We start from the raw sequence: 26,808 nt of genomic DNA, 5'->3' as shown, positions 1-26,808 counted from the left end.
CATTCAATTTCTAACTATTTGTTAAACCCTACGTATCAGTTTTATGCACATTTTTGTAATGACATTAGGTTTGATTCACCATAAAAATAATTTTTTGAGAGATAAAAGTAAATAGACCTAATGAAGTGATGAGATTTGTTTTCTGTGCTTTTTGTCTTTTCCACTGAGTATATTGTAAGGTAACAAATTATGTACAAAACCAGGAAATTCTCAACTTTGATTCTGATTATAGTCACTAGAGCACCAACTAGTCTTACAGAAAGAAATAATTTTAAAATATTTATTTATAAACATGTATTCTATATTAAAATATATAGATAGAATATATGTATATTACAAATGGCTTATTATTTAGAACCAAATGCTAGGTGGCTCCGCATAGATTTTTTTTCCATATCATGAAATCTGAATTAGAATAACTTCTAACTTTTATTTTAACAGTTTACTCTTCACATATTCTTAGCCTTTTAGGTTTGGTACTCATAGATTATAAATCATACAGCACAATCATTTTTCAAAAGTCAAAAGGAAGGACACCAAGAGATTGAAAAGAACCTGTAAGAATGGAGAAAATACTTACAAAATCAAATATATGATAAATGATTAATATCCAGAATATATAAAGAACTCTGACAGCTCAACAATAACAAAGAAACAACCAAAGTCAAAAATGGGCAAAGGACTTCAATAAACATTTTCCCAAAGAAGATTTATGAATCACCAATAAGCGCGTGAGAAGATGCTGAACCTCATTAGTCATTAGGGAAATGCAAATCAAAACCACATGAGATACCACTTCACACTCAAAGGATGGCTTTTATTAAAAAACAAAACAAAATGAAACAGAAATAAGAAGTGTTGGAGAGGATGTGAAGTAATTCGAAACCTATACATTGCTGATGAGAATGTAAAATAGTACAGACTCGTGTCAAACAGTTTAGTGGTTCTTTTAACAATTACACTTACAATTACTATATGATACAGCAATTCTACTTCAAAAAAGTGAAAGCAGAGACTGAAACACATACATGTACACCAACATTCACAGCATGGCCAAAAGCTGGAAACAACACAAGTTGTGTCACAGAGGAATGGATAAGCAGAATATGTTTTATACTAACAATGGAATAGTATTCAGCCTTAATAAGGAATGAAATTCTGATACATGCTACAACATGAATGAATCTTGCACACAGTATGCTAAGTGAAATAAGCCAGGAGTGAAAGGACAAATACTGTCTGATTCCACTTATATGAGATACCTAGATTGAGTAAATTCTTAGAGATGGTGGTAGTGGTCAAGAACCCATATTTCAATGCAGGAGATGTAAGAGACATGGGTTCGATCCCTGGGTTGGGAAGACCCACTGGAGGAGGGCATCGCAACCCACTTCAGTGTTCTTGCCTGGAGAATACAGAAAAGCCTGGCGGGCCACAGTCCTTGGGGTCAGACACGGCGGAAGCAACTTTGGCACAGCACAGCGCAGAAAGGGAATGGGGAGTTTTTGTCCACTAGGTACAGTTTCCGTTTGGGATGATGAAAAAGTCCTGGAAATGAATAGTGATGATAATTATAAAGTTATCATAAATGTACTTACTGCCACTGAACCATTTAAAATAGTTAAAATGGTAAATTTTATGTTATGTATATTATTTATTTATTTGGCTGCGATGGGTCTTGGTTGCGACAAGAGGGGTTTTCATTGCATCATGTGAAATCACAGTTCCCAGATCACGGATCGAACCTGCATACCCTGCAATGCAAGGCAGATTCTTAACCGCCAGACCACCAGGGAAATCCCTGTTACATGTATTTTAACACACACATAAAACTAAAAGGAGTTGGATCTCAGTTTTTAAAAAATGGACAGAAACAGGAAACACAAGGTCAAAATAAAAGGAAAGATAGTTGTAGAAAGCGGATGTCAGGGATGGGGAATGCTACTATGAATTCCTCAGTCTTCCCAGGAACTCTGTCGTCCTGGGGCTGTGTGCCTTTTCCTGACAGCCTCCCAGAATTCCTGTGGGCTAAGCAGCTAGAAAGTTGGCTTGTTCATCCTCATCCACGCCCAACCCGGAAATTCCACCATGGCAGAGAAATTTCTTTGAATGAATACCAATTACCAGCCCCCTTTCATCCTCACACTCCTACCCTATGCCTATTGTGTATTTACTACTGCATCTCAGAAGAGTGAATTTGCTTTGGCATTGTGGGACTCCATTAAGTCTATGTAATCTCCCATGTGAATAAGAGCCATGCTCACTCAAAAGAAAAGAAAAACCTAGCTGACCACCAGAGTCTCATTTTTGTTTCTCCATCATTTACTTGGAAAAAAGCTAGGACCTTTAGTAATATAAAAATAAAAAACTGCAATACTAAATTGGTCAGGGTTACCAAAAAAGAAGATTAAAGTGACCCTTTTACAACAGAGGAATAATTACTATATGACCTAGTCAATCCACACCTAGTATTTATCTAAAAGTTGTGAAAGCATATATATATATATAATATATATATATATATATATATATTAAAAGTTGTATATAAATGTTTGTAGCAGACTAATTTGTAATAGCAAAAACTGGAAAGAGCCCAAATGTCCGTTAACAAGTGAATAGGCAGGTAAATTTTGGTATAGTATATCCACACAGTGGAATACTATTTGGCAATAAAAAAGGAACAAACTGCTGATACATACAGCAAGCTGGATGAATCTCAAAATTATCATGCTGAGTGAAAGAAGCCAGAGAAAAGAAGAGTACATAATGTATGATTCCATTTACACAAAATTCTATAAAATGCAAACTAATCAAAGAGTAGAGAAGGGAGAGAGGGATTAAAAGATAAGAGGACATTTGAGGGGATAACAAATACGGCTATTACCTTCATAGTGGTGGTGATTTCACAGGGGTATACAAACATCATAATCATCAGATTTCACACTTCATACATGGAGTTTATTGTTTTGTAAAAAGAAACAGCAGGAAAACACAAAAGACGACAAAAGTGTCTCCCTCATCTCTAATACTCTTTTTTTTTTAACTTTGAATAATCTATTTTTTAGTACAAATAAATTCTTTTTTTCTCCCAAACTTTAAACTTTTTATTTTGTATAGGGGTATAGCCGATTAACAATGTTGTGGTAAATTCAGGTTAACAGCAAAGGGACTCAGCCATACACATGTAAGTATTCAATATCCTTGAAAGCAAAGTTGGAATACCCAGATCACACACACACACACACACAATCCTCGCTGCTCTCACACTCACTAATCACTAGTCAACAGCACATTTCCCTTACAGTATCTCTGAGATGTATCCGTTCCCATTCTTAGCCACTGGCTCACTCTAGGCTCTCCACCCCCATTGTTAAGTTACAACCTAGTCTTACCCTCCATCCAACATGCAGGTGGCTGCCAGAATAATCTTGACAAAGGACATCACCAACTCCTGTTATTCAGAGTCATCATAGAAAAGCTATAGATCCATGCCCGAAAACAAAAGAGTATAAAAAAAAAAAAGTAGTGGTTATCTATGGAGAGAAGGTGATTTTTATTTTCTCTCTTTTTCTATATTTTACAGTAGATTTTTTTTAAGTGAAAATATCCTTATTGGTTTTGCTTGTTACAAAAAGAGTGAGTGCTCACTATAAAATATTCAAATAATATGAACAATATGAAAGTATAGTAAAATTAGACAATGAAATTTGTTTCCTCCTTGTGATCAACATTGTGGTTTCATCGCCAACATCCACTCTACGCCTTCCATCCAGGAAGCAGCCAGGCAGTTTGGGTGGGATTATCTCCACTCATAGCTTCGGAAATAGCTTCTGGAATGGTCTAAACCGGCAATTCTTAACACTAACATCCAAACCCTTATATTATAACAAGCATTTCATAACACTGCCTTACCATCCTGACTTGTAAAATCAATAGGTCATGTATTGTGATACACCTTCTATTATGACATAATGCTATAATATAAAGGCGAAATAAGAGGAAAATAATACCTTATGAAATGTTATGTATTTCAATATGGAAATGCTTGGGCACAACTGTAATAAAAGATATAATGAAGTAGTTGGATATTTGTACCTAATGGCAGAATCACCGTTTGTTGGACAGTTTTTGAGAACTGTGTGTCAGGCACTGACTTAAATTTATGGGGCAAACAGACAGAAATCCCTTTTCATGGAGCTTACATTCTAACAGGGTAGTGGGATACAAACAACAAACAACTGGCATAATACAACAGAAGACGTAAGTAAATTATATATTAACATTGTAAGGTGATAAGTATTACTGGGGTAAAAAGTAGAACAGGGTAAGGAAAAACCAGCATTCAGAACAGTAGGGAAGTAGGTAATAAGTTGCAATTTAAACTAGTGGTTCAAGACTACTACCCAGACCGTAACATTCAGTTTGAAGGAGGAAAGGGAATGAATCATGAATGATACTTCTAGGGGGAAGTATCCAAGCAGAGGGAATAGCCATGCAAATGATCGAAGGCGGAAGCCTGCATGGTGATCATCTGGGCTGTAAGAAGCCAGTGAGGTGGCCTGAAGTGAGGAGTAGGAGAAAAAGCAGAAGTAGGAGATAGGTCAGAGAGGAAACAGAACCACATCTCCCAGGGCCTCAAAGAACATTGTAAAGCTTGCACTCTGAGTAAAATGATGCAATGTTAGAAGGTTGAGAAGCGAGGAATGACATGCTTTGACCCACATTTTATTAATAAAAGGAAAAATCTGGCCACTCTGTTGAGTAGATTGGAAGACCAGCTGGACAGGTTGTCATAAGAATCCAGGTGAGAAGTGAAAGCAACAGCTACAAAGGCAGACTAAGATTTGGTAGAGTATTTCATCTGAGATGTCATTGATTGTAGGATACATCCTGGCTTCAGAGATAAAATATGCAATGTGAATTGCATTATGCAGTGTGAACTGCAATATTCAGAAATGGTGTCAGCTGTTCAAAACATGATTTTCTGAAGTAATGAACAACTCTTGGTTAAGTTCCAAATGAAACAAAATACTATTTTCTCTCAATTTACCCATAATTCTCCCATCTTAAAATTCAATTCATATTAAGACCATAAACAAGTAGTTCATGTTCATATATAAAATGGAGTTAGGGTCTAGGTTCAGATTATTATAAACATGTTTCAAAAATCTACATTAATGTCAAACAGGACATTAAAAACCATGCAAGATAAGGGGAAAATCTGTAATGTTGGATTGTTCCATACATTATGAGACTTTTGAGAGTCCCTTGGACTGCAAGGAGATCAAACCAGTCAGTTCTAAAGGAAATTGCTCCTGAATATTCATTTGAAAGACTTTGCTGAAGCTGAAGCTCTAATCCTTTGGCCACCTAATTCGAAGTGCCGACTCATTAGAAAAGACCCTGATGCTGGGAATGATTGAAGGCAGGAGGAGAAGGGGAGGACAGAGGATGAGATGGTTGGATGGCATCATCGACTCAATGGACATGAATTTGAGCAAGCTCTGGGAGTTGGTGATGGACAGAGGAGCTGGTGGACTACAGCCCATGGGGTAGCAAAGAATCAGACACAACTTAGTGACTGAAAAACAATATACATTATGAAAAATCTATTATCTTTGGCCCATATTCTAAATAATCACTGTGACAACTAAAATTGCTCCCAAAATTTACAAAGAGGTCCCTAGGATGATTCAGGAGCAGACACATGACCCTACATACCATCATGGTCCAATCAGAGCAAAGCCTAGGGCAGCTGTTTGACAAAGAGAAAAAGGAAAACCAGTACTTCTGGCAGGGCCTGAATGAAGAAGCCCCACGCCCGAATGCGCCAGCAACCCTTCCACCACCAGGGGGAGCCCTCCTTGGGATGAGGCTTTTACTTTTTTTGATGTAGTATTGTATTTTTTTTAATTATGGTAAAATATACATATATGTAACATCTTAACCATTTTAAGGTCCACATTCACATTATTGTGCAACGGATTTCTAGAACTCTTTCCAACTTGCAAAAAGAAACTATACTATTTTCAAACAACAACTCCCATTTCCCCTCCTACCCACAATCCCTGCCAACCTCCATTCCACTTTCTGCCTGTGAGTTTAGCCTTTCTAGGTACCTCAGTGGTAAAGAGTCCGCTTGTCAGTGCAGGAGACATGGGTTCGATCCTTGGGTTGGGAAAATCCCCTGGAAGAGGAAATGACAACCCACCCCAGTATTCTTGCAGGGAGAATCCCATGGACAGAGGAGTCTTGCTGGCTGCAGTCCATGCAGTCACAAAGAATCAGGTGTGACTGAACACACTCACACAGGTACCACATATACATGGAATCATATGGTATTTGTCCTTTTCTATCTGATTTATTTCACTTAACATGATGTCCTCTTACCCTTCCCTTTGAAGGCAAGGGCAAGACAGAGAAAAAGCTGGCAGCTGAATTACATTGTTGAACTCCTGCATCAACCCTTTACCAAAAGCCCACTTCACCTCTGAACATTTTGGTTACTTGGTCAACATATTCCATTTATTATTTAAGCACATTTGTGCTTATATTTTCTATTATTTATATGTGAAAAGATGATAACTGATACCCTCCCTTTTTTTCCTCAAATAGAATTATCAGTTTGGTATATATTCTTTCAGACTATCTAGTATACAAATAGAGATGTGCATTTTATTTTTATATATGTGAAATCATATAATACTGTTAAGAAACCTAATTTTTTCTCTGACTTCTTTCAATGTTAATAAATATAGATTTAGCTGTATTTTAAATATTAAATTAAAAATTAATTTAATTTAAAAGTTAAATTAATTTTTTTCCATTTACTTTTATTAGTTGGAGGCTAATTACTTTACAATATTGTAGTGGTTTTTGTCATACATTGACATGAATCAGCCATGGATTTATGTGTATTCCCCATCCCGATCCCCCCTCCTACCTCCCTCTCTACCCGGTCCCTCTGGGTCTTCCCAGTGCACCAGGCCCCGAGCACTTGTCTCATGCATCCAACCTGGGCTGGTGATAAAAGTTAAATTAATTTTAAAAAATTCTTTTTGAGGTCTATTGTGTGAATGAACCATAGTCTACTTAACCAGTTGGTAAACATTTAGGATCTTCTTAGTGTTTTGATACTTATAAACATGCTGTAGTGAACCTCCTTCTTCACATTTACTTCCTTTGAATACATATCTAGAAGAAACGCCTTCCCCATGGTCGTACAAATTTCTAACAATAATTTAAGCATTCCCGATTCTCTATATTCTTTAAAATATGGAGTACTGTCCATCATTTTCATCTTTCCTAATGTAATATATAAAAGTAATATCTAACTTTCATTAGATGGGGAAAAACTGGAGACAGTGGCAGATTTTATTTTCTTGGGCTCCAAAATCACTATAGACGGTGACTGCAGCCACAAAATTAAAAGACGCTTGCTCCTTGACAGAAAAGATATGACAAACCTAGGCAGCATATTAAAAAGCAGAGACATCACTTTGTCAACAAAGGCCCATAAAGTCAAAGCTTTGGCTTTTCCAGTAGTCTTGTAAGGATGTGAGAGTTGAACCATAAAGAAGACTGAGCACCAAAGAATTGATGCCTTTGAATTGTGGTGTTGGAGCAGACTCTTGAGAGTCCCTTGGACTGCAAAGAGATCAAACCAGTCAATCCTAAAGGAAATCAACCCTGAATATTCACTGGAAGGATTGATGGTGAAACTGAAGCTGATTACTTATTTAAAATAATCAACCATAATTAACTACTCTAACACAACTCTTCATTTTTCTGTGTTCTCTACCAGTCTTTGCTTTGTGCACACATATTTTAGAGGTTTCCCAGGTGGAGCTAGTGGTAAAGAACCTACCTGTCAGTGCAGGAGACATAAGAGAAACGGGTTCAACCCCTGGGTCAGGAAGACCCCCTGGAGTAAGAAATGGCTACCCACTCCAGTTTTCTTGCCTTGAGAATCCTATGGACAGAGGAACCTAGTGGGCTACAGTCCATGGGGGTCACAAAGAGACAGACACAACTGAAGCAACTTAGCACACATACATACATGTTTTAACTATTAGTTGTAATCATTCAATTAAAAAAAAATATTTAGTGTAACTAATTTTAAACATATACAAAGTAGGCAGAATAAAATGTGAAGCAGGGTACCCTGACCCAGCCCCCCAAAACATTAAACTGAAATCAGTCGTGTTCCATCTACTTTACCTGCTACTTGCCCCCACCCACATTTTCTGAAACAAATCCCAGACATCATATCCTTCCGTCGGTAAATATTTCAGTAGTAACCATTCAATTTTTCATTCAACTTTTTTCACTTGTAGTCTAAGGAAGACAAAGACATCAATAATTCAACTCAAAAAAACATCTAAGTATTCTGATGTTGGCAGTGAGGATTGATTTGAGGTGCAAGGGAGGAATGTCTAAAAGTTACTATATCTGAAGAGCTTTATTAATGAATCTTTTCACTTTTCCCCCCATCCTTCTTTTTGTGGTAAGGTACAAGAGAATCCAATTAAAATCCCACATGTTGTCACCTACACACCAAATTGAATGCAACACAGGCCAAATCACAGTATCTCTACCCATGAAAAATACCCATCAAAACAGATTTTATTTAATACAACTAAATCTCAAAGCAGTTATTAGTCATCTTCTTCAATCAGCAATTTTTAAGGATTTCACTATAAATCACCTTGGACATTGTGGTTTTTTTTTTTTTTTTCTGGCCTCATCACAAAGCATATGGGATCTTAATTTTTAACCAGGGATCGAATGTGTACCCCCTGCCTTGGAAGGCAGAGTCTTAACCACCGGACTGCTGGAGAAGTCACATATTTTATTTTTTTAAGATTTCAGTCTGATTATACATTGGTTCAACATTTCTTGGAAGACAGGTTACCATCTTCCTCCCTTGTTCCATTAATTTATGCTGCAGTATCATGAATAGTGTCACCCCTAAGCCCTTTAGAGAACAGCAGTATTGAAGAGGTGATATTAGAACCCGTCCCCAAAAGAGATTTGGCAAACAAGAAATCGTCATTATTCCCACACTTAACACATACAGCACTTGGCATTCTAGGAGAGTAACTCACAGTGTAAACTGGGGTAGGGGGGCTGCTAGAGACTTGTCTTTATTAGTTGTATAAACTTTTTAGACTACTAGTTATGGTTCTGAGTCAATACACCGTCCCTTACCCTGGCTCTACCCTACAGTACAGATTTTACTACAGATGAGAAAACCAAGATTCAGAGAGAGTTAAGATCAAACACTGGTGGGACTTCCCTGGGGGTCCAGTGGTTAAGAATCTGTGCTTCTACTTCATGGGACATGCATTGGATCCTGGGTCAGGAACTAAGGTCTCACATGCCAACGAGGCAAATAGATCAAACACTGGCATGTGGTGGAGTCATGATCTGAAGCCCAGCATGTCAGTTGGGATGATTTGGTTGCAAGCCAACGAAATTTGCTAAATTCAGCCCCAAAAGGGGAGCATTAATTAGAGGCATATTGAAAGAATGAATGTAGCTGAAGGAGACAGGCTGGAACCAGGGCAACAAGGATGACTCCATCCTCTAGTCTGGAAAGTGTGAACATCAACCTGTTTTTCATCTTCGGTTAAGTATTTTGTACAAGATTTGAAGTTCAGGAAAAGAGACCTTGACTGGTTTTTTAACTTCAGAAGGAGGACAGCGCATGTAATATATTATTCCACAAAGAAGCTCATGCTTTAGAATAATTAATTCTTCTAAAGGAATTTAGAGTGCAGCTTTGAAGGGTGAAATAGATGCTGGGTTGCAAGAGCAAAAGTTCTGTGGTAACATCTTGAGTGCACTGTAAAGATCTCCCTTCAGGGAAGGACTTGTCCCAGCTATCAGAGAGTTGCTTGCAGACAGCCTTGCAGGAATTGCCTTTGCTGCAGACAGCTACCTCATCCATGGTTACACCCTTCCAGGGACAGCCCACATTACTGAAGTTAGGTAGAAAGGCCTTACTATAGTCAAAGCTATGGTTTTTCCAGTAGTCATGTACAGATGTGAGAGTTGGACCGCAAAGAAGGCTGAATGCCGAAGAATTGCTGCTTTCAAACTGTGGTGCTGGAGAAGGCTCTTGAGAGCCCCTTAGACTGCAAGGAGATCAAACCAGTCAATACTAAAGGAAATCAACCCTGAATACTCACTGGAAGGTCTGATGCTGAAGCTGAACCTCCAATACTTTGGCCACCTGATGTGAAGAGCCCACTCATTGGAAAAGACCCTGATGCTGGGAAAGATGGAAGGCAGGAGGAGAAGGGGATGACAGAGGATGAGATGGTTGGATGGCATCACCGACTCAATGGACATGGGTTTGGGTGGACTCCAGGAGTTGGTGATGGACAGGGAGGCCTGGCGTGCTGTGGTTCATGGGGGTCTCAAAGAGTTGGACACGACTGAGCGACTGAACTGAACTGTATCAAAGCTTTATCTGCCAGAACTGAGGAAGACTTCCATGCATCCTAGATTTAAAAGTGGGCAACAGTCTGACTTTTGGCAGAATGAAAACCCAAACCCAACTCTTTAATGCACCCTTAGCAGAGAGAAGCAACATCTCCCCAGGCAGAACATGAATCAATAGTTTCCAATTCCCCAACAAGCAGTGAATCATTAAAGTTTCACAAGGATAATTCCCAGTACATTCCAATCAAGTCTGTGAATTATAGACAAGAAGTCTATTCTTCAAGCCTCACTGCCTTCTATCCCAAAGGAGAAAACAGCAACAGCTAATAGAGAAGGCATGAGAAAATTACCCAAGTATTGAACTACTGATTTGACTTAAAACAACAAGCTCAACTCTTTACAACAACATAGACAAATAAAAGCAAGAGCTCAATTTTTACTGCCTTGAAACAAAACTGAAATATGGGACTGAAAACAGCTTTAAGATAAATGATACAGATTTTATCACCTTTTACTCCATTCTGTTAATTCTCTGCCTACATAATACCAAATTAAAGAGAGGACTAATTTATTCATATACCCTTAGGCAGGCAACAGCACACACCACACACACACACACACACACACACACACAAACACACACACAGAGTGTGACATTTGATGCAGAAATCTTGAACTAAAAATTCAACATAAAATTTCTTCCATAATTAGTGAAACCTGCAGGGTCTTGGCAACAGCAAACTGTGAAGCTGACCCGTTAGAAACACCTGCAAATCCACAGCACACAGAACTCCATGGGAAACCCTGCTGCAGAAACACTTAAAGTCAAAATATTACAAATAGATGGGAGGGAGGTTCAGAAGGGAGGGAACGTGTATATACCTATGGCTGATTCATGTTGATGTATGGCAGAAACCAATGCAACAGTGTAAAGCAATTATTCTCCAATTAAAAATAAATAAATTTTTAAAAATAAAATACATGATAACCTCAAAAAAAATTATAAATTACTAAGAGGAAGATTAAAAGGGGGAGAGGCAGAAACAACAAACAAGAGAAAGTATACCCCTAAAACTCAAGATAATCAAGCAATCTAGAGAGATTTTTAAATACATTGCTCTCAAATTTTTTAAAGAATAGATACTTTATGGAAAAACAGGACACCATACAAAAAATAGCAATATAATAAGAGAACCAATTAGAAATTTCATAGATTAAAAAACAATCACTGTAAAACACTTAATGGACAGATTACACAGAACAGTTCAGTTCAGTCTCTGAGTCGTGTCCGACTCTTTGCGACCCCATGGACTGCAGCACTCCAGGCTTCCCTGTCCATCACCAACTCCTGGAGCTTGCTCAAACTCATGTCCATAGAGTTGGTGAAGCCATCCAACCATCTCATCCTCTGTCATCCCCTTCTCCTCCTGCCTTCTATCTTTCAGCATCAGGGTCTTTTCCAAGGAGTCAGTTCTTCGCATCAGGTGGCCAAAGTATTGGAGCTTCAGCATCAGTCCTTCCAATGAATATTCAAGACTGATTTCCTTTACGATTAACTGGTTTGATCTCCTTGCAGTCCAAGGGACTATCAAGAGTCTTCTCCAACACCACAGTTCAAAAGCATCAATTCTTTGGTGCTCAGCTTTCTTCATAGTCCAACTCTCACATCTGTACATGACTCCTGGAAAAACCACAGCTTTGACTAGATGGACCTTTGTCAGCAAAGTAATGTACACAGAATAGAAGACATAGCTAAAATAAATTAATGGATTGGAAACTAAATATAAAGAAATCATATAAAGCATAGCATAGAAAAACTTTAAAAAAAAAACTTGAAAGTAAATCAGGTTACTTCCGTCGTGGTCTCGTGGCTAATCCTCTGAGCTCCCAGTGTAGCGGGTCCAGATTCGATCCCTGGTCAGAGAACTAGATCCCACATGCTGCAACTAAGATCTGGCACAGCCAAATAAATACATGATTTTTTAAAAAGTAAATCAGAAACATGGAGGATAAAATGAGAAGATTTCACATATACTCAATAGGAGTTACAAATAAAGAAAATTGAAAGGGGGATAGTATTTGGAGAAATATGGGTGAAGTTTTAAGGACTTTTTTTCCTAAGTTGAAGAAGCCCACCCAGCCAAGCAGGAAAAATAACAACACATCCTTACCTAGACACTTTGGAGTCAAACTATGGAACACTGAACTCAAAGAGAAAAATGTTAAAACTATCAGAGAAATGATAAAGTTTATCTTCACGTCATGACACTTTATTAGACTTATAGCACATGAACACATGTTTAGCCAAATCACTAGGTAGTCCCTATATCCATCCCTATCTCCAAAGACCTTTAGTTATAAAGGAACAAAAGGAACCACTCTCTTTTCAAAAGCCTACATTATAAACATTATTGTAGGTGTTGTCAAAAGCACATTATGTAGCTACAATCTCAATATTTTAGGAAACATTCCACTCCCACGCCAGATTTGGCTCTTAATTCCATTTAATACATAGCACAAATATCATACCAGTGTGTGTGCTCAGATTCTTTGTGACCCTATGACTGCAGCCCACCAGGCTCCTCTGTCTATGGGATAGTTCAAGCAAGAATACTGGAATGGGTTGCCATTTCCACCTCCAGGAGATCTTCCCAACCCAGGGATTGAACCTGAGTCTCCTGCATTTCCTGCATTGGCAGGCAGATTCTTCACCACTGAGCCCACCTGGGAAGCCCATCAGATCAGATATCATGACTGAAAATCTCAACAGCATCTGGTCTTGAAAGTCTAGATATTCTAAGAGCCCTCAAGATAGGAATTATTTTCTGGGACCATTATCGCATATGGAATGTGGCACTTTCTATTTTCCAAGAAGAACAGTAAAGATTTTTCTAACCAAAATTCATGAAGATACAATTTCAAAAACATCTGTATGTTCCAACTTGACATAGAAATAAAAATATTTTAACTGATGATTTTAGCTATCTTTACCTTTGGGATTATTAAAGATCTACATTTTTAAAAGAGGGATAACTTTGTGCAAACATCAGTCAGCTTCTGTATATTTGTCTCCATGTGCAAAAATTTAGGTATCCTGTTTGAATTTTTTAAAAATACCTATCTGTTTCTATGACTTTCTTTCTTTGTTCAGCTCCATGTCGCTGTCTTAAAACAAACCTACCCAGGCTTTCTCACTTGGTTCCTCTGTCTGCCTGTCCCTTTTGTGCTCTAATTATGTCTCTTCTCTCACTTTCTGTCCTTATCTTCCCTCTGTTTCTTTTCCTTAGCTTTGCAATACTGAAAAACATTTTTAAATAATTTGAGAAGTAATATAGAGGAGAGAGCACAGGCTTCAGATCAGATAGTAAGGTGAAGTGAAGTGAAAGTCCCTCATTCCTGTCTGACTCTATATACAGTCCATGGAATTCTCCAGGCCAGAATACTGGAGTGGGTAGCCTTTCCCTTCTTTAGGGGATCTTCCCAGCTCAGGGATTGAACCCAGGTCTCCCACATTGCAGGCGGATTCTTTACCAGCTAAGCCACAAGGGAAGCCCTCAGGTCAGATAGAGGGAGTGAGTGAGTGAAAGTCGCTCAGTCGTGTCCAACTCTTTGCAAACCCATGGACAGTCCATAGAATTCTCTAGGCCAGAATACTGGAGCGGGTAGTCTTTCCCTTCTCCAAGGAATCTTCCCAACCCAGGGATCAAACCCAGGTCTCCCATATTGCAGGTGGATTCTTTACCAGCTGAGCCACAAGGGAAGCCCAAGAATACTGGAGCTGGTAGCTTATCCCTTCTCCAGGGGATCTTCCCAACCCAGGAAATCAAAGCAGGATCCACCTGCATTGCAGGTGGATTCTTTACCAACTGAGCTATCAAGGAAGCCCCCAGATCAGATAGACAGGGATTCAAGTCCTAGTTCCTCACTTTCAAGGACTGTTGATCTTGAGCAAATTATTATTCCCTCTAAACTTTACTTTTTCTTAACTGTGAAGTGGGGAAATGATGTCTACTCCAGAGTGTTGTCAAGATTACTGGAGATAAAGTATGTAAACAAGCCAACACAGAGTAAGTATCCAAGAAATACTGGTTCACCTTCTCACTTAAATCAGGTTTTATGTTCTTTGTTCTAAATTCTGAAAGCAAATAAATGAAATGTTTTCATTTCTCTCCAAAAATTGCTTTATGCTTACCCAATCTGGACTTATTTTCTTTCACTAATAAGTAGTAGGTTTTTCTGATGGGAAATCATTGCCTACCTGTCAGTGTTTCTCAAATTGTGTTCCACAGAACACTAGACATTAATAGAGGTCAAATCAGTGTGCATATGATGTCTTCATCTTGTAGAGTCATGGTTTATACTAGCCTATTAAAAGCAACTCTACGAGCAGTTTCCATGAACAACTGTAATTCAGTGTTTTCTGTCATTAGTTGACCACCTTCATCTTTTTGTGTAACACCTAATTAACATCTTGCACATCCAATCAACTCCTTTTAGAAAATGCTAATTTAGAGAGATGGATGAACTTTTTATGTACTTCAAGCAATTTTCCATAAATATAACTTCTTTCAACAGAGAGATAAGAGCTAAATAGCATCAATTTCAATTATATTCTTTGAAAATAAATAAATAAAATTATATTCTTTGGCAAGGGTCTAAATAATTCTAATTTGGAGTTGTGCATTATCTTGGTTTTGATTGTTTTGTTCTATTTTTTTTTTTTAATGTGGCTATCAAAGGACACTAGCTGAGCACATCCACAGAGTATGAATCACAAAGACAAATCACATATGCTTTCTTTAAACCTCAGTTTTCTTGTTACTAATGTGGGAGATTAGAGGCTTTTTATATCAGTCTTGCTGTGAGGACCCAATGAGATCATTCATGTGAAAGTGCAGTCTATCTATACCAGCACAGCTTGGACTGGTTAAAAATTAATGCCTTTGGGCTATTGTTGATTGTTAAGGTGGGAGGAGGGAGGAACATTTAATGGTTCTAAAGAGAAATAATCAAGGATGTCCAACTGGGCAAGAGGAACTATTTGAGCTCAGACCCAACGAGCATGGGACTTCTTTCCAAAGGATATTAGAAGCACACGAACCCCACAGATTTAGATTAGTAATGCTGCAGACCATTCAGGTATATAAATTCCCTGAGCTATCAGGGAAGCCCCCAGATCAGATAGAAGGGATTCAAATCCTAATTCCTCACTTTCAAGGACTGTGAATCTTGAGCAAATTATGTTTGCAAAGTATGTAAACCACTAGACCATTCAAGTATAACCTAAATCAAATCCCTTATGATAATACAGTGGAAGTGAGAAATAGACTTAAGGGGCTAGATCTGATAGACGGAGTGCCTGATAAACTATGGACGGAGGTTCGGAGGTTCATGATATTGTACAGGAGACAGGGATCAAGATCATCCCCAAGAAAAACAAATGCAAAAAAGCAAAATGGCTGTCTGAGGAGGCCTTACAAATAGCTGTGAGAAGAAGAGAAGTGAAAAGCAAAGGAGAAAAGGAAAGATATTTCCATTTGAATGCAGAGTTCCAAAGAATAGCAAGGAGACATAAGTAAGCCTTGCTCAGCGATCAGTGCAAAGAAATAGAGGAAAACAACAGAATGGGAAATACTAGAGATCTCTTCAAGAAAATTATAGATACCAAGGGAACATTTCATGCAAAGATGGGCTCAGTAAAGGACAGAAATGGTATGGACCTAACAGAAGCAGAAGATATTAAGAAGAAGTGGCAAGAATACACAGAACTGTACAAAAAAGATCTTCACGACCCAGATAATCACGATGGTGTGACCACTCACACTCATCTAGAGCCAGACATCCTGGAATGCGAAGTCAAAGTGGGCCTTAGGAAGCATCATTACAAACAAAGCTAGTGGAGGTGATGGGATTCCAGTTGAGCTATTTCAAATCCTAAAAGATGATGCTGTGAAAGTGCTGCACTCAATATGTCAGCAGATTTGGAAAACTCAGCAGTGGCCACAGGAATGGAAAAGGTCAGTTTTCATTCCAGTCCCAAAGAAAGGCAATGTCAAAGAATGCTGAAACTACCACACAATTGCACTCATCTCACACGCTAGTAAAGTAATGCTCAAAATTCTCCAAGCCAGCCTTCAGCAATACATGAACCGTGAACTTCCAGATGTTCAAGCTGGTTTTAGAAAAGGCAGAGGAACCAGAGATCAAATTGCCAACATCTGCTGGATCATCGAAAAAGCAAGAGAGTTCAAGAAAAACATCTATTTCTGCTTTATTGACTATGCCAAAGCCTTTGACTGTGTGGATCACAAGAAACCATGGAAAATTCTGAAAGAGATGGGAATACCAGACAAGCTGACCTGCCTCTTGAGAAACCTGTATGCAGGTCAGGAGGCAACAGTTAGAACTGGACATGGAACAACAGACTGGTTCCAAATAGGAAAAGGAACACATCAAGGCTGTATATTGTCACCCTGCTTATTTAACTTATATGCAGAGTACATCATGAGAAACGCTGGGCTGGAAGAAGCACAAGCCAGAATCAAGATGGCAGGGAGAAATATCAATAACCTCAGATATGCAAATGACACCACCCTTATGGCAGAAAGCGAAGAAGAACTAAAGAGCCTCTTGATGAAAGTGAAAGAGGAGAGTGAAAAAGTTGGCTTAAAGCTCAACATTCAGAAAACTAAGGTCATGGCATCCAGTCTCATCACTTCATGGCAAATAAATGGGGAAACAGTGGAAACAGTGGCTGACTTTATTTTGGGGGGGCTCCAAAATCACTGCAGATGGTGACTGCAGCCGTGAAGTTAAAAGACGTTTGATCCTGGAAGAAAAGCTATGACCAACCTAGACAGCAGATTAAAGAGATATTCTTTGCCAACAAAGGTCCATCTAGTCAAAGCTATGGTTTTTCTGTAGTCATGTATAGATGTGAGAGGTGGACTATAAAGAAAGCTGAGCGCTGAAGAATTGATGTTTTTGAACTGTGGTGTTGGAGAAGACTCTTGAGAGTCCCCTGGACTGCAAGGAGATCCAACCAGTCCATCCTGAAGGAGATCAGTCCTGGGTGTTCATTGGTAGGACTGATATTAAAGCTGAAACTCCAATACTTTGGCCACCTGATGCGAAGAGATGACTCATTTGAAAAGATCCTGATGCTGGCAAAGACTGAGAGCAGAAGGAGAAGGGACAACAGATGATGAGATGGTTGGATGGCCTCACCGACTCAATGGACATGGGTTTGGGTGGACTCCGGGAGTTGGTAATGGACAGGGAGGCCTGGTGTGCTACAGTTCATGGGGTCGCAAAGAGTCGGACACGACTGAGCGACTGAACTGAATGTTGTAGTGCTTAGTCACTCAGTTGTGTCCAACTATTTGCAACCCCATAGTCTGCCAGGCTCCTCTGTCCAAGCAAGAATACTGGAGTGGGTAGCAATTCCCTCTCCAGCGGATATTCCCAACCCAAGGATCAGACTCAGGTCTCCTGCATTGCAGGCAGATTCTTCCATCTGAGCTACCAGGGAAACCCAGTAAATACTGTACTGTTTGAGAAAGATATATCTAGGTGTATTATCAAAGCACAAATGTCCATTTACAGAATTAAAAGCAAGCAAAACTACCCTCAGAATTACCAGAAAGAAAACAGAGAATCTACTGAAAAGTCAAAAAAAAAAAAAAGATATTCCAAAGAAGCATAAAAATAGAAAACAAGATTACAGAACTAAAACAATATATGATAATTACAATCATAAATGTGAATGAGATTAACTTATGAAAAGGAAAAATACTCAAATCGGTCAAACAAACAGAATCAGTCTACAAAAGCCACAGTTAACACCAGAAGTGGAAAAAACTCAGTGTTGGTGACAGTGAGGCAAAGATGTTTTTAAGTTCAGTGTTGGTGGGAAAATAAATTGGTATAACACTTCTGAAAGGAAGTTTGTATCAAAATGTAAAATGTACACAACGCTGTATTAAGCTAGTTCACTTTGAGAAATTAGCCTGAGGAAAAAATTGCACAAAAGCAAACAGCCAGGCCCAGAAGGGCTTCTTGTCTGCAGAGACCAATAGGGGCTAGTCATGTAGACACAGCGACCATGCCACCTCTAAGGCAGCACTGAAAGCTGCTCTTCTGGCCAAAGGTGAAGAGTTCTAAAGGCACTCCCTTCTCTGTTTGTTGCTGTGCTTGTCTATAGACATTTCTTAGCTTCTCGGGTGTCTGCAACAGAACAAGGAAGGGATTTTCCCCAAGTTCAAAATCTGCAGTAACTCATCTCTGGGACTTCCTGAGGCTACTCTGTGCATTGAGCAACTGCACAGGTATTCTTACGGCTCCGCCTGCAGCAGCGAGACAGGGCAAGCCTCGGAGAAGCCTTCTAATGCTTTTGTTAATTGTTCGAGTCTTAAAAAAAAAAAAAATTCATGTCAATGTATGGCAAAACCACTACAATATTGTAAAGTAATTAGCCTCCAATTAAAATAAATAAATTTATAAAAAAACAAAAAAAGAGCATCGGCGGGGGGAAAAAAGCATCAGTTACTTTTTAAAAGCAACCAAACAAAGGACAGAGTGGTCAGTGGTGTCAGAGTAAGATAAGGACTCAGAAGGGTTCAAAGGATGTAGCAAACATCGAGGTGAGTGAGTGCCCTGGCTGAGAACAGTACCTGTGCGGTGGAGGGAGGGGTGGTTTTGAGAGAGAGAAGGAAGTGAAGACCCAGAGAGAGTGAATTTGAACATCTATTTCTGGAAGTTTGGCCGTGAAGGAGAAGAGGGAGAGCAATGGGTGCTTGAAGGAAGGAATGAGGAGGAGGCAGGAAGAGGTGTTTAATTTTTGTTTTGTTTCTGTTTTGTTTTTAAGATGGAAAAGGAGCCTATGAATAAAAAGTGGATGATTCAGAGAAAACGGCCTTCAACAGAAAGAGGAATGTTGTAACTGTCGGGAAGGAGGAAAAGCCACAGAGAGGTCAAAAGGAGAGCTGCCTCTCCAGTATAACCGATTGAAATAAAGATGTCCCTGCAGGGGTCAGAGCCACTATTTTGAAGAGTTAGGTCTTGCTTTTACCAGTTAGTTTTGAACTGGGAGTGCTCACCCAGTTTAATCCTAAAATGGAAAAATTGTGACGGAAATATTCATTTTCTTGACTGTGGTGCTTTCACAAGCATGTGCACATGTTAAAGCTCATCAAAGTGTACACTTCAAATAGTGTAGTGTATAGAATGTCAATTTTCCCTCAGTCAAGCTATAGATTTTTTGTGTGGTTTTAAACTGGCATGCCTCAGTCAACAGGGGGCGTGGTTGTGTACAACAAGATGGGAAAGGGTTTGCCTGAGTACTGGTTCTATGGTTGTTTTTTGTATGTTTTTTTTTAATTGATTAATTTATTTATTTTACTTTACAACATTGTATTGGTTTTGCCATACTTTGACTTGAATCTGCCATGGGTGTACGTGTGTTCCCCATCCTCAACCCCCCTCCTACCTCCCTCCCCATCCCATCCCTCTGGGCCATCCCAGTGCACCGGCCCCAAGCATCCTGTATCATGCATCAAACCTGGGCTGGCGATTCGCTTCACATATGATAACTTACATGTGTCAATGCCATTCTCCCATATCATCCCACCCTCGCCCTCTCCCACAGAGTCCAAAAGACTGTTCAATACATCTGTGTCCCTTTTGCTTTCATGCATACAGGGTTATCGTTACCATCTTTCTAAATTCCACATATATGCGTTAGTATACTATATTGGTGTTTTTCTTTCTGACTTACTTCACTTTGTATAATAGGCTCCAGTTTCATCCACCTCTTTAGAACTGATCCAAATGTATTCTTTTTAATGGCTGAGTAACATTCCATTGTGCATATGTACCACAGCTTCCTTATCCATTCATCTGCTGATGGACATCTAGGTTGCTTCCATGTCCCGGCTATTATAAACAGTGCTGCAATGAACATTGGGGTACACGTGTCTCTTTCAATTCTGGTTTCCTCGGTGTGTATGCCCAGCAGTGGGATTGCTGGGTCATATGGCAGTTCTATTTCCAGTTTTTTAAGGAATCTCCACAGTGTTCTCCATAGTGGCTGTACTAGTTTGCATTCCCACCAACAGTGTAAGAGGGTTCCCTTTTCTCCACACCCTCTCCAGCATTTATTGCTTGTAGACTTTTGGATAGCAGCCATCCTGACTGGCGTGTAATAGTACCTCATTGTGGTTTTGATTTGCATTTCTCTGACAATGAGTGATGTTGAGCATCTTTTCATGTGTTTGTGAGCCATCTGTATGTCTTCTTTGGAGAAATGTCTGTTTAGTTCTTTGGCCCACTTTTTGATTGAGTCTTTTATTTTTCTGGAATTGAGCTGCAGGAGTTGCTTGTATATTTTTGAGATTAATTCTTTGTCTGTTGCTTGCTTCATTTGCTATTATTTTCTTCCATTCTGAAGGCTGTCTTTTCACCTTGCTTGTAGTTTCCTTTGTAGTGCAAAAGCTTTTAATTTTAATTAGGTCCCATTTGTTTATTTTTGCTTTTATTTCCAATATTCTGGGAGGTGAATCATAGAGGATCCTGCTGTGGTTTATGTCGGAGAGTATGGTTGTTTATCCTGATCTTTTCTTAGATGACAGAGCCCTGATTTATAGGAAGTAAAAGAAAGCAATTAAATAATTATAGGCGTGAAGATATAGGCAAATGGATATGTTAAGATTAGATTAAAACCTGGAGCTGCTGAAATATTCTTGAGTGCCTGTGTAGCCCGTATTTGCAGACTCAGCAGAGAAAGGATGAGATAGCAGGAGAAAACATTTCTTCACAGTCATGTGGGAGCCGTATATGGGATTCTCAGGTGGCAGAGATTACAGTTGATGCCTTCCAGAGGACAGAATTTTGTTACATTTTTGTGAATAGGTCAACACCAGCATAAATATCACACTACTGGCTGAAGGGAGAGGTGATGGGAACAGAACTCAGAATAAGAGGGGAAGACTCCAACGAAACCACTGAAAAAACTAAAAGGAGCTGTGAATGTGAGATCTTTCTTTAAACTGATTTTTAATTGGAGGATAATTGCTTTACAATGCTGTGTTAGATTCAGCCATAAAACAATGTGAATCAGCCATAAGTATACATATGTTTCCTCCCTCTTGAACTTTGTTCCCAACCCCAACCCCATCCCACTCCTCTGGGTTCTCACAGAGTACCAGGTAGAGCCCCCTGTGTTATTCAGCAACTTCCCATTCGGCATCTATTTTACAAATCGTAATGTGTGTGTTTCAATGCTGCTCTCTTAATTGTCCCACCCTCCCCTTCCCCCGCTGTGCCCACAGTCTGTTCTCTACGTCTGCATCCCTACTCCTGCCCTGCAAATAGGTTCGTCAGTATCTGAATGTGAGACTTAATGCAACCTCAGCAGCTGTTCATGCAACACAGGTGTTAACCCACACCCTGGTTTTGTTGCAGTAAGGGGGACCCTTTTCAGGGCCCAAGAGTGGGCTCTTGTCTAACACTCAGAAATGAATGGTCTGAGGAGACACATGTGCTGACGAAGCAAGAGACTTTCTTGGGAAGAGGAGCCCCGACGCAGAGCAGCTGGCTAAGGGCATGCAGGACAACTGCTCTGTCACATGGCTTGCAGTCTGGGTGTTACGGTAATGGGATTAGTTTCCGGGTTGTCTCTGGCTAGTTATTCCGAGTCAGGGTCCTCCCCAGGGGCATGTGCATCACTCAGCCAAGATGGATTCCAGAGAAGGATTCTGGGAGGTTGGTAGGACATATGGACTGCAGTCTCCTCTCTCCTTTTGAACTTTCCTGAATTCTTCTGGTTGGTGGTAACTTGTAAGGACCTCCTATTGTAAGACAACTCATGCAAGTGGTTACTGTGGTGCTTGGCCAGGCAGGGCGGTTTGGGTCAGTGGTTCCCCTAACAGTTTGTGAAAAGGCTACACATCTCCTGGGGCTCCTCTGTCTCTCCCAGATATTAATAACTTGTGGCCAGTTTTTTTGATTGAGTACACTGGAAAATGGCTCCTTCCTTCCACCCAAGTCCCCATCCGTCTTATCTGTCACAACACCACCATAAAGTGGACGTTATTAGCCCCACCTCACAGCTGTGTAAAAAGAGGTCCAGAGAGGAAAACAGCAAGGTCCTAATGTACAGTATAGGAAACTCTATTCAATAGCCTGTTATAAACCATAATGGAAAAGAATACAAAAAAGAATATACACATATGCATATTCAGTTATTCTTTTTCTTTCCTTTTTTTTTTTTTGCCACACCATAGGGCTTGTGGAATCTTAGCTCCCTGACCAGGGATGGAACTCAGACCCCCTGTTGTGGAAACTTGGAGTCCTAACCATTGGACCATCAGGGAATTCCCTTCTCTGCTATCTTGTAAAACACTAGTGTCTCTAATGTTTTAGTCATTAGTGATATGTGACTATTTAAATTAGTTAAACTCAATAAGAACCTCAGTTTCTCACTAGCCACACATCAAGTGCTCAGTAGCCATGTGTGGTTACAATACTGGACAGTACAGATGTAGCACATTTCCCATTATCACAGAGTACCAATGGACCATGCTGCTAGCACATTACTATCATGTATCAGGAAGATACAGTTATGAAACAGGAGGGAAGTGGGCGGGGACCACATTTAAAAGAATGACACAGCCATAGGATATAGCAAAAACTGGTTAGAACCAAGTAGATCCAAAGTGGCAAGAAATATGACTTCCAACGGACCTTGAGCTCATTGCAATATGTTAGCATAAGCTAAGTGACACACCCACCAGTGCCATGACAGTTCTGATGCAGACCATAAAAGGCAAAAAGTGGGTGGTGATCCAATTCTCCTAAATCCCCTTCCCTGAAAATATTAATAATCCTCCCACTCATTACCATGAAATTACCCAGCCCATAAAAACTAACCACCCCGTATTTCAGGGCCTCTCTTGCCTTTTGAGATGGCCCACACTTTGTATGTGGAGTGTGATTCTCCCTACATACTTATAAATCCACTTTTTATCTATCACTTTGTCTCTCAGTGAATTCTTTCTGTGATGAAACATCAAGAACCTGAGCTTTACGAAGTCCCGAGACCAGGTGTGTGATCTCAGTTAAAAGACTGTGGGGGTGGAGGCGGGGCTTCCTTGGTGGCTCAGTGGTGGAGAATCCACCTGCGAATATGGGAGACACGGGTTCAATCCCTGGTCCAGGAAGATCCCACATGCCTTGGAGCAACTCAGCCCACGCGCCACAACTACCGAACCCGCACATCTAGAGCCTGTGCTTTGCAACAAAAGAAGCCACCGCAATGAGAAGCCTGCACACCACAACCAGAGAGTCATCCCTGCTTACCGAAACTAGAGGAAAAGCCCAAGCAGCAAGGAAGACCCAGCACAGCCAAAAATGAATAAATAAGTACAATGATTTTTTTAAAAGATTAAAGAAAACAAAAGACTGTGGGTTCAAGTCCCAATCTGAGTTACAAGGTTTCAGTTAGACACATGAAATGCTTACCTTTACCTGAGTCTGCCCCTCTTTTATCTCCACTGTCTCGTTCGGAGCAGTCTCTACAGTCTGCCTTCAGTCTAAGTACCCAGAGGGCATGCCTGGGGCTGGTCTGCTGGCTCTGCAAGGCACCCAGGACGCAGGGCAGACACCCGGATTGTGAGGACAAAGACGGATGCCTGACACTTTGTCCAAGCCCAGGAGACAGCAGCTCTGAAGCAATCTGCAGTGACAGCACCAGGGTGGGAAGTGAACAGCCTGTTTCTGCAAATTTCCTGTATTTTTGCCAGACATGTCAGAATCCGACAGAAGCAGAAAGGATTAAGGGAGAAAGTCAGAAGTGAAGTGAGGGGAAGACAGTAGTGGTGCTAAATATACCAAAAACTTGGTAATCAAATGGCCTTCTTCTAGCTCTTCCAGGCATTGAAGTTGATCCTCCAAAACCATGAAGGAGAGAGACTTCATGTGCCATTTCTATAATGGGAGTAATATAATCGTCACTCACCCTCTTAAAACACCCACCAAACATGAATTTATACAATTATACAATTCTGGATCAACTTCTGTGTTAAAACTACATCCTCCTGATGATTAAGACTCTAGAATAAGCCTTGACATAAGATGTTGCTTTTTTTTTTTTTTTAAAGCAGAAGATAAAGACCATTAGTGACCATTCTCCTCCCCTACTCTTATAGACCCCTACTCCTTTGTCCTTGAGCTATACTGGGGATTTGGAAGCCCCAACCTTGGTACTCACCCCTCCCCAGCAGTTCTTTATACCCATGGGAGAGTTATTTGAGGACCAGCAAAGCTTTTGGCACTCTTTAGCTTTCTCTATCTCTTTTACACTTTAATAAATCTTTGTTACACAAAAGCTCTGAGTTATCAAGCCTCGTCACTGGCCCCAGGTTGAATTCCTCTCCTCCAGAGGCCAAGAATCTCAGTCTTTCATGGCTCAACAACAACATTTCACTATAAACTGTCCACCCCATCTAAATGTAACAGTTACCCACGCATTGCTTTGCTGACTATGTTTCTCCAGCTCTTCCTGTAATTTAGGAAGTAACATCTTCAGAACATTATAAAACACTCCTTAGATAATTTAGAAGCCCTCTTTGAAGGCCCTGCCTCATTGGTGTATTTTTTTTTAAATACTGCCTCTGGATTCTTGGTCTTCAATTTGAAACTTTTATAGCTGCTTCAGCACTTCCTTCCCTGAGAGAGCCCTTGGCCTTGCTCCAAACAACACTACAAGTCTTCCTCTAAGTATCCAGGTTTGTTTTGGTTTCCTACAACTGAGTTGTTGCTCTCTGAATGGCTGGAGCCAAAGCCTGCTGGGGAAAAAAAACAGGAATGGGCCTCTGCAGCACCATATGCAGAGCCAAGGAGCTTGGAAACCTCTGGGAGGAGCAGCTGGGTGAAAAGAGGCAGGCTTCTCTGGGATTCCAGATCACGTCCTACTGGGACACAAATGACCCTGGAGGGCTGTGCTTATAGTTTCTCAAGGGCCTGGCACTTAGCTCTGCTGTCCCAGTGACTCACATGATAATTTTCCAGGCCTTCAAACTGGGTCAACAAGCTTTGTTTGTCCAGAGAGCTCCCCTGGGAGGCACTGGAAGAAAAGCAGACTGAATGGGGATGTTTGGCCAGGTGATTCTTTTTGCTGACTTTCAGCCGGAGGAAATATTACCAGTATTCAGGCCAAAAGTTCAGAGAACTAAAAGCTGCCAAGCATCTGGACTGGATCAACATGCACAAGAGTTATTAGTTAAGGGTTACCCTCACTGCTAATGGCGGTTTTTGTCATTCAAGAACAAAACAGATAACTTGTGTGTGTGTGTGTGTGTGTGTGTGTGTGTGCACGCGCGCGCACACATGCAAGTGCTCAATCAGTCGTGTCCAACTCTTTGCAACCCTATGGACTATAGCCTGTCAGGCTTCTCTGTTCATGGGATTCTCCAGGCAAGAATACTGGAGTGGGTTGCCATTTCCTCCTCGAGGGGATCTTCCTGACTCAGAGATCAAACCAGTGTCTCAGGAAGATTCTTTAGTACTGAGCCCCCTGGGGAGCCCCCGGGTAACTTGGGAAGACCCTAAATCAAGATGTTCACTTCTCACAGATAAGAAAGACAGCAAGCTTGTGCTATGAATCATAAAGCTTCCTTTAACTGTGTGACCTAATCAATTTATTTATTAAGCAATGGAATCATCCTGGGGCAGTATTTCTCAGATTTGGGAAATCACAGACCCCAAGAACATAGCTGAAGACTTATATCCGAAGAACTTTTATAACTTAGAATTAACAGTTTCTCATCTGCCTGCAATGCAGGAGACCTGGGTTTGATCCCTGGGTCAGGGAAGACCCCCTGGAGGTGGGAATGGCTACCCACTCCAGTATTCTTGTCTGGAGAACCCCATGGATGGAGGAGCCTGGCAGACTACAATCTGTGGGGTCACAAAGAATCAGACATGACTGAGTGACTCAGCACGCGTGCATAGAAGCATTATTCACAATGGCCAGAAAGCGGAAACAAGCTGAAACTAAGCAAGACATTGTGGGGCTCTCCTGGGCTCTGCTCTTGTTTGTAGGATATAGGCTTCATTCAGTGTCCGAGACCTTTGGTGAGTTCCAAAGGGATAATTCAAACCGTTGCTAATCAGGGAGGAGAGGGAATACAGAAACAGGGGAGGAGCAGTCAAGAAACAAAAATGCAGGGACTTTCCTGGAGGTTCAGTGGTTAGGTCTCTGTGCTTCCACTGCAGGCAGCATGGTTCCATCTCCGGTCAGGGAATTAAGATGCCACATGCCCGTGGCATGACAAAACAAGCAAACTAACAAAAACAATAGTG

The 26,808-nt window shown here is 40.3% G+C and overlaps 1 long non-coding RNA gene across 1 annotated transcript; it reads right to left on the bottom strand.

Annotated features, from left to right (window-relative positions):
- Positions 1–808: 808 nt before the first annotated feature.
- On the bottom strand, positions 809–20,249 carry LOC122443053. Its single transcript, XR_006269885.1, has 3 exons — positions 20,225–20,249; positions 3,393–3,478; positions 809–1,548 (listed from the first exon to the last, which is right to left on the bottom strand). It is a non-coding gene; the product is annotated as an uncharacterized LOC122443053 (long non-coding RNA).
- Positions 20,250–26,808: the final 6,559 nt, after the last annotated feature.

Source organism: Cervus canadensis, chromosome 6 (assembly GCF_019320065.1).
Source record: "Cervus canadensis isolate Bull #8, Minnesota chromosome 6, ASM1932006v1, whole genome shotgun sequence".
Lineage (NCBI taxonomy): Eukaryota > Metazoa > Chordata > Mammalia > Artiodactyla > Cervidae > Cervus > Cervus canadensis.
This window is presented reverse-complemented; position numbering and strand designations above follow the sequence as displayed.